We start from the raw sequence: 9,762 nt of genomic DNA, 5'->3' as shown, positions 1-9,762 counted from the left end.
CCCGGCCACTGCTCAATGTAAACTCCGAGGGAGAGGCTTTCCCTCTCCCTCGGTTGTTACTGCCCAATTTTAACTCCGGAGGAGAGGTATAATTCCAGATATACCGGACTATATTCTCCCTCCCCTCCGGCTGCCCGATGTAGAGGGGCCCCCTAATGGGCCCCTTCCAATAAGAGTCCTCCCCAGTGGGGTGAGTACCGCCCCCCTGGGAAGGCTCTGCTCCTATTTACCCCTTTGGGGGGTGGGTGGGGGATACATGTTGACGGAAGGGAGGGGAAATCATCCCCCTCCCCCCGCCGCCTCCCCTCTTCTCTCTCTCTCCGCCTCCTCCTTCTGCAGCATTACGCTGTCGCAGAAGAAGGAGACGGCCCTCCATTTCTCCTCTCCCTCCAGCATGGCCTTAACCACTACTGGCAGGGAGAGGTCTCCGCCGACCACTGCGGTCAGGACTCGACGCTCCTCGTCCCATGCGCTGCACTCTTGGAGTGTGTGTTGCGCCGAGTCCCGACCGGCCGCACAGTGGTGGCATCTCGTCGTACGCTTCCTACCAATCCTGCACAGGTAGTCACCGAAGCAACCGTGCCCGGTGAGTACCTGTGTCAGGTGGAACTCAAGTCCTCGTCCTCGCCTGTCTACCCATTCCGGTAGACAGGGCTGAGAGTGGTGTGCCCGAAGGCCCATCACGAAGGTTTAACGTCAACCTACAACTCTGAAACGGCGTCCCGAAGGTCGCCCCATCACAAGGGGGTAATTTCAATCATGGGCACCACCCTTTAGGAATCCCAGGTTTATTCAAGGAGTATCCTTCTCCTGGACGTTTATTTAACCCTTCACCGGGTCGTTACTCCGAGTCGTCGGGCGCCATTGGCTTGGTAGCTACCTTCGCTACATGTACCGGGTCGTCCATTCCCAGAAGCAACTTGTTAGGGGAGCCGCCCTCACCTCCCAGACGATCTTTGTTAAGCCTGGATCCCGGCCAGCTGGTTTTTCCCATTTTTGAGGTTTTTCATCAGGAGGTATCCTCAAACCCCCGGTTGATTAACGAGGCGATCCTACCTCGGGGCGATCTTTGTTAAGCCTGGGTCCCGGCCAGCTGGGTATTTCCATTGAGACTTTTCATCAGGAGGTGTTCTCATACCCCCGGTTGTTTAACGAGGCTATCCATCCTCGGGGCGATCTTTGTTTAGCCTGGGTCCCGGCCAGCTGGGTATTTCCATTTGAGACTTTTCATCAGGAGGTGTTCTCATACCCCCGGTTGTTTAACGAGGTTTTCCTTCCTCAGGACGATCTTTGTTTAGCCTGGATCCCGGCCAGCTGGTTATTTCCATTTGAGACTTTTCATCAGGAGGTGTTCTCATACCCCCGGTTGTTTAATGAGGTTTTCCTTCCTCGGGACGATCTTTGTTTAGCCTGGATCCCGGCCAGCTGGTTATTTCCATTTGAGACTTTTCATCAGGAGGTGTTCCCATACCCCCGGTTGTTTAACGAGGTTTTCCTTCCTCAGGACGATCTTTGTTTAGCCTGGATCCCGGCCAGCTGGTTATTTCCATTTGAGACTTTTCATCAGGAGGTGTTCTCATACCCCCGGTTGTTTAACGAGGTTTTCCTTCCTCAGGACGATTTTTGTTTAGCCTGGATCCCGACCAGCTGGTTATTTCCATTTGAGACTTTTCATCAGGAGGTGTTCTCATACCCCCGGTTGTTTAACGAGGTTTTCCTTCCTCAGGACGATCTTTGTTTAGCCTGGATCCCGGCCAGCTGGTTATTTCCATTTGAGACTTTTCATCAGGAGGTGTTCTCATACCCCCGGTTGTTTAACGAGGTTTTCCTTCCTCAGGACGATCTTTGTTTAGCCTGGATCCCGGCCAGCTGGTTATTTCCATTTGAGACTTTTCATCAGGAGGTCTTCTCAAACCCCCGATTTTTAACGAGGTTTTCCTTCCTCGGGACGATCTTTGTTTAGCCTGGATCCCGGCCAGCTGGTTATTTCCATTTGAGACTTTTCATCAGGAGGTATTCTCAAACCCCCGATTTTTTAACGAGGTTTTCCTTCCTCGGGACGATCTTTGTTTAGCCTGGATCCCGGCCAGCTGGTTATTTCCATTTGAGACTTTTCATCAGGAGGTATCTCAAACCCCCGGTTGTTTAACGAGGTTTTTCCTTCCTCGGCTTTTTAGGGCATGCAAACTGGCGGAGGAGAAAGAGGAGAGGATAAGACGGGAGGTGGAAAAGGAAAGGAAGGGAGACAGTCTACAGAGACCCATTTTGAGGTTTTCCCCCTCAGTTTTTTTTCCAGAGTTGAACTTCTCTGGCCAAATTTTAGGTCATAAGGTGAAGTGCAAGCCTCAGAGCCTTTTTTGGGTATGGCGCCCCAAGTTTTTTTTTAACGAAGTTAGACTTCTTCGGGTGTGCTCTTAGATCCCGCATCTCCACGAATGGATAGCGGGGAGCCCTGGCACCACGTCAAGGTGGCACACCGTCGCCAAGGAGAGTGGTGTGCCCGAAGACCCATCACGAAGGTTTAACGTCAACCTACAACTCTGAAACGGCGTCCCGAAGGTCGCCCCATCACAAGGGGGTAATTTCAATCATGGGCACCACCCTTTAGGAATCCCAGGTTTATTCAAGGAGTATCCTTCTCCTGGACGTTTATTTAACCCTTCACCGGGTCGTTACTCCGAGTCGTCGGGCGCCATTGGCTTGGTAGCTACCTTCGCTACATGTACCGGGTCGTCCATTCCCAGAAGCAACTTGTTAGGGGAGCCGCCCTCACCTCCCAGACGATCTTTGTTAAGCCTGGATCCCGGCCAGCTGGTTTTTCCCATTTTTGAGGTTTTTCATCAGGAGGTATCCTCAAACCCCCGGTTGATTAACGAGGCGATCCTACCTCGGGGCGATCTTTGTTAAGCCTGGGTCCCGGCCAGCTGGGTATTTCCATTGAGACTTTTCATCAGGAGGTGTTCTCATACCCCCGGTTGTTTAACGAGGCTATCCATCCTCGGGGCGATCTTTGTTTAGCCTGGGTCCCGGCCAGCTGGGTATTTCCATTTGAGACTTTTCATCAGGAGGTGTTCTCATACCCCCGGTTGTTTAACGAGGTTTTCCTTCCTCAGGACGATCTTTGTTTAGCCTGGATCCCGGCCAGCTGGTTATTTCCATTTGAGACTTTTCATCAGGAGGTGTTCTCATACCCCCGGTTGTTTAATGAGGTTTTCCTTCCTCGGGACGATCTTTGTTTAGCCTGGATCCCGGCCAGCTGGTTATTTCCATTTGAGACTTTTCATCAGGAGGTGTTCCCATACCCCCGGTTGTTTAACGAGGTTTTCCTTCCTCAGGACGATCTTTGTTTAGCCTGGATCCCGGCCAGCTGGTTATTTCCATTTGAGACTTTTCATCAGGAGGTGTTCTCATACCCCCGGTTGTTTAACGAGGTTTTCCTTCCTCAGGACGATTTTTGTTTAGCCTGGATCCCGACCAGCTGGTTATTTCCATTTGAGACTTTTCATCAGGAGGTGTTCTCATACCCCCGGTTGTTTAACGAGGTTTTCCTTCCTCAGGACGATCTTTGTTTAGCCTGGATCCCGGCCAGCTGGTTATTTCCATTTGAGACTTTTCATCAGGAGGTGTTCTCATACCCCCGGTTGTTTAACGAGGTTTTCCTTCCTCAGGACGATCTTTGTTTAGCCTGGATCCCGGCCAGCTGGTTATTTCCATTTGAGACTTTTCATCAGGAGGTCTTCTCAAACCCCCGATTTTTAACGAGGTTTTCCTTCCTCGGGACGATCTTTGTTTAGCCTGGATCCCGGCCAGCTGGTTATTTCCATTTGAGACTTTTCATCAGGAGGTATTCTCAAACCCCCGATTTTTAACGAGGTTTTCCTTCCTCGGGACGATCTTTGTTTAGCCTGGATCCCGGCCAGCTGGTTATTTCCATTTGAGACTTTTCATCAGGAGGTATCTCAAACCCCCGGTTGTTTAACGAGGTTTTTCCTTCCTCGGCTTTTTAGGGCATGCAAACTGGCGGAGGAGAAAGAGGAGAGGATAAGACGGGAGGTGGAAAAGGAAAGGAAGGGAGACAGTCTACAGAGACCCATTTTGAGGTTTTCCCCCTCAGTTTTTTTTCCAGAGTTGAACTTCTCTGGCCAAATTTTAGGTCATAAGGTGAAGTGCAAGCCTCAGAGCCTTTTTTGGGTATGGCGCCCCAAGTTTTTTTTTAACGAAGTTAGACTTCTTCGGGTGTGCTCTTAGATCCCGCATCTCCACGAATGGATAGCGGGGAGCCCTGGCACCACGTCAAGGTGGCACACCGTCGCCAAGGAGAGTGGTGTGCCCGAAGACCCATCACGAAGGTTTAACGTCAACCTACAACTCTGAAACGGCGTCCCGAAGGTCGCCCCATCACAAGGGGGTAATTTCAATCATGGGCACCACCCTTTAGGAATCCCAGGTTTATTCAAGGAGTATCCTTCTCCTGGACGTTTATTTAACCCTTCACCGGGTCGTTACTCCGAGTCGTCGGGCGCCATTGGCTTGGTAGCTACCTTCGCTACATGTACCGGGTCGTCCATTCCCAGAAGCAACTTGTTAGGGGAGCCGCCCTCACCTCCCAGACGATCTTTGTTAAGCCTGGATCCCGGCCAGCTGGTTTTTCCCATTTTTGAGGTTTTTCATCAGGAGGTATCCTCAAACCCCCGGTTGATTAACGAGGCGATCCTACCTCGGGGCGATCTTTGTTAAGCCTGGGTCCCGGCCAGCTGGGTATTTCCATTGAGACTTTTCATCAGGAGGTGTTCTCATACCCCCGGTTGTTTAACGAGGCTATCCATCCTCGGGGCGATCTTTGTTTAGCCTGGGTCCCGGCCAGCTGGGTATTTCCATTTGAGACTTTTCATCAGGAGGTGTTCTCATACCCCCGGTTGTTTAACGAGGTTTTCCTTCCTCAGGACGATCTTTGTTTAGCCTGGATCCCGGCCAGCTGGTTATTTCCATTTGAGACTTTTCATCAGGAGGTGTTCTCATACCCCCGGTTGTTTAATGAGGTTTTCCTTCCTCGGGACGATCTTTGTTTAGCCTGGATCCCGGCCAGCTGGTTATTTCCATTTGAGACTTTTCATCAGGAGGTGTTCCCATACCCCCGGTTGTTTAACGAGGTTTTCCTTCCTCAGGACGATCTTTGTTTAGCCTGGATCCCGGCCAGCTGGTTATTTCCATTTGAGACTTTTCATCAGGAGGTGTTCTCATACCCCCGGTTGTTTAACGAGGTTTTCCTTCCTCAGGACGATTTTTGTTTAGCCTGGATCCCGACCAGCTGGTTATTTCCATTTGAGACTTTTCATCAGGAGGTGTTCTCATACCCCCGGTTGTTTAACGAGGTTTTCCTTCCTCAGGACGATCTTTGTTTAGCCTGGATCCCGGCCAGCTGGTTATTTCCATTTGAGACTTTTCATCAGGAGGTGTTCTCATACCCCCGGTTGTTTAACGAGGTTTTCCTTCCTCAGGACGATCTTTGTTTAGCCTGGATCCCGGCCAGCTGGTTATTTCCATTTGAGACTTTTCATCAGGAGGTCTTCTCAAACCCCCGATTTTTTAACGAGGTTTTCTTCCTCTGGACGATCTTTGTTTAGCCTGGATCCCGGCCAGCTGGTTATTTCCATTTGAGACTTTTCATCAGGAGGTATTCTCAAACCCCCGGTTTTTTAACGAGGTTTTCCTTCCTCGGGACGATCTTTGTTTAGCCTGGATCCCGGCCAGCTGGTTATTACCATTTGAGACTTTTCATCAGGAGGTATTCTCAAACCCCCGGTTTTTTAACGAGGTTTTCCTTCCTCGGGACGATCTTTGTTTAGCCTGGATCCCGGCCAGCTGGTTATTACCATTTGAGACTTTTCATCAGGAGGTATTCTCAAACCCCCGGTTTTTTAACGAGGTTTTCCTTCCTCGGGACGATCTTTGTTTAGCCTGGGTCCCGGCCAGCTGGTTATTACCATTTGAGACTTTTCATCAGGAGGTATTCTCAAACCCCCGGTTTTTTAACGAGATTTTCCTTCCTCGGGGCGATCTTTGTTTAGCCTGGATCCCGGCCAGCTGGTTATTTCCATTTGAGACTTTTCATCAGGAGGTATTCCCAAACCCCCGATTTTTAACGAGGTTTTCCTTCCTCGGGACGATCTTTGTTTAGCCTGGATCCCGGCCAGCTGGTTATTTCCATTTGAGACTTTTCATCAGGAGGTATTCTCAAACCCCCGATTTTTTAACGAGGTTTTCCTTCCTCGGGACGATCTTTGTTTAGCCTGGATCCCGGCCAGCTGGTTATTTCCATTTGAGACTTTTCATCAGGAGGTATCTCAAACCCCCGGTTGTTTAACGAGGTTTTTCCTTCCTCGGTTTTTTAGGGCTTGCAAACTGGCGGAGGAGAAAGAGGAGAGGATAAGACGGGAGGTGGAAAAGGAAAGGAAGGGAGACAGTCTACAGAGACCCATTTTGAGGTTTTCCCCCTCAGTTTTTTTCCAGAGTTGAACTTCTCTGGCCAAATTTTAGGTCATAAGGTGAAGTGCAAGCCTCAGAGCCTTTTTTGGGTATGGCGCCCCAAGTTTTTTTAACGAAGTTAGACTTCTTCGGGTGTGCTCTTAGATCCCGCATCTCCACGAATGGATAGCGGGGAGCCCTGGCACCACGTCAAGGTGGCACACCGTCGCCAAGGATACAACACCTTCCCTCAACGGGGCGCCTGCTCAGAACCACCGAACATATTCAACGCGATCCGAAACTACTCTGCAACGAGTAAGTCAGTTCATTTCTCTTTATTTTATTATTTCTTCTGTCCTCCCTCCGGAAAAATAAAACACTCACACACACACACACATACACACACACACTTGTAAAGAATACATAAATAAAATTATTAATATATGCGATTAAGAATTAAGTTTTTGTATCCTAATTATAAATTCAATCAAATTAAAATGTTGTCTTTAATAAATTAAACTTTTGTTCTTTTTCATTTAACCACACCCTCCTCGTTCGTCACCCCCCTCACACCTTCCCTCTCAAATTGCGCACAAAGGTTCCGCCCCGGGTAATAGGGATTCAATTCCTTGACCCAAAAAGGGAACCACGAGCGGTTGACTTGTTGACGGAGTAAAAACGACTCTTCCAGTCGCTGACCCGTCGCAAGTCCTAAACGTGCCGCTCGGCTCGTGCGGTCAGGTCCGTTTACGTCGATCGCCGAGCCCAACGAAAAAATTCTACATCTATCAGGACGTAACACATGTAAAATTACATTTTCTAGATTCTGAAATAGTGTACGCATTGTCAAAGAATAGTTCAAATAACAGTAAGGTATACATAAAGGTTCTTCTTCAATCCTTGATCTTTTTTCCGTGAAATCTTCATGAAATGTTATTTTTCTTTTCTGAGCAATATCTTTACTCTGCATTATTGTAAAAATCTTATGCAATTCAAAATTGGTAGGATATTATATGGATTTTAAAATACCAAGTGTTATGAGATACTAGAACAATCCTTCTGGAAAGTAAAGTTATAGATATTATTCGATCGAACAAAGTTATGTACTTTGAATTTTACTTAAAGAAAGTTTATTATTCTTGACAAATAAATAATTTCTATACATTTCCACTGTTTCTATTCATAATCTCACAAGAATTATCAAAGAAATATTATTTTGATATGTCTTTTCAAGATAAAAAAGATCTACAAAGTATAAATGTCGCTATGATTTAGAAGATGTTATAAAATGTATGTTGAAATTAATTTAACTCATATAAATTTGATATTTTAGTCGATAAAAATAATTCTGAATTAAACGTATCGTGAATATTACCTCGTTTCTTCTCCTATGTTGAAAGCGGCTTATAAACGACAAGAATGTGTAATGTAAAACGTGGCTATCTGTTTCGTATGACAACTGCTAAATGTACTGCTCTGTTACATACGTCCAAGCTGCTGTACATAAAGTCAATGATGTTTATTATTTCGTGTGTCGATGTGGGGAAAATCATACGCGCTTTTGCCAAACGTTATATAAAATTGTAATCCATCGAAGTAAACGATTTCTATATTACAGGATTGACATATAATTTGTGAATTAAAAAGAATTATTATTCAATTAAAAAAAAATTCTTTTATGATAGCAAATAAAAGAGTTTATCTTGTTATGCATTGCAACGCGTTTCTATTTTAAAATTTCAACAGAAAAATTTGTAAGAGTATCAAGCTGGCAATATAGAAATCATGTATCAAGGAAGTCATTTTCGTATATTAATACTTTTATCTATGTTGCACAAATCGTAAACAGTTTTGTATAGCTTAATTGTATGTCATAACGTCCATAATCATTCAATGCATGATTCGAAAACATATTACAAAAATTTGATTTCTTCGCATAAATAATATTCAATAATTGACGAAATGTTTCATTCTTTTAGATAATAATGTTATTATGCTTAGTAAATATCATATTTTTTTAATATTGCATTGTTTAACTTACAAAAATGTGATTACAAAAATGTGATTCATGTTTAAACATAATAAATTATTTCTAATGGAAGATAGCTTGAGCCATTTCCATGTAGATCGAGTGGATTTGCACGATAATTGTGCAAAAATAGAAAATACGGATGGTGAGATAACGTACTCAGCTTCTTTGATCAAAAAGAAATATTATTTTTCTCCGATGTTAAGTTTATTAAATTTTGAAAAAGTGCAACGATTGTGTAGCAATCGTAAATAGATTTTCTTACAATTAGCAGTCTTATTCCTTTTTTAAAAAACTAACTAAATTTTTAATTTCTAATATTGTTATTATCATACCTTTATCTCGTACCATTGTGCTCCTAATTTGAAAAAAATTACAAAATCTGTTTGTTTAATATATGTTTGATATCCTGCTTTCTAGAATAAAAAAAATATTAAGTTTTGTGGAGATAACAGAAAATATTAAAAAATGTTGATATTAAAATTTACTTTGTATAAAATTAATGTCTTATTTAATTGTTAGTGCTTTGAACAAAAATCTTATTTTACGTTATTTTAAATATACATACTCTGTTTCTTATGTTGTATTTATAAAAAATGTAGAGGTTTATTGCCAATAAACTTTTATAGAACTAACACAAAACACATTGATTTGTTTAAAAGAAGTTTTAAAAGTTTTAAAGGTACTATTTGGTTGTCGACGTTAAAGCTATTAGCTTACTTTTAAATATTAAATTTTAAATATTAAATATTAAATAATATAACAACTAGAGGCCGCTGAAAAATTTGTAAGCAGTAATTGTTTATTAAATTACGCCTTTTTACATCATGTAATGCATGTCGACTTTTATTTGCAATAAAACTCAAAAACTTAAAAAAAAAATGTATGTAAATTTGATTAATTGAAATAAACTTGTTCTTTTGAGTCCTCATAATGGTGTTGCGCCTACGGCCTCCAAAAGTATATAAATACGGCTCTGGCAATACATATAAAAATAAAAAAATCTTTTTTTAACTTTCCGATACAAACAATTAGAATTCTTAACGTAAATCTTATAGAAAAAAATGTATTTTAAAATTTGTGCTATCTCAAAATTGTCTCTTTCAAATTTGTATTTTGCTACTAACTAAAATTTAGTTCTTAAATTTTAATTTTTGAATTAAAAAATTATTTTTGTTTACAAAAACTCTAGCTTGACGTTGAATTGTGCTACTAAAAAGAAAGTACATTTGATTTATCGTTGACTTGTACTACTAGCTCGATTTGAA

This window comes from Linepithema humile, chromosome 1, assembly GCF_040581485.1.
Source record: "Linepithema humile isolate Giens D197 chromosome 1, Lhum_UNIL_v1.0, whole genome shotgun sequence".
In the NCBI taxonomy this organism is placed as follows: domain Eukaryota; kingdom Metazoa; phylum Arthropoda; class Insecta; order Hymenoptera; family Formicidae; genus Linepithema; species Linepithema humile.
The sequence above is the reverse complement of the archived record's forward strand: the minus strand, read 5'-3'. Positions refer to the sequence as shown.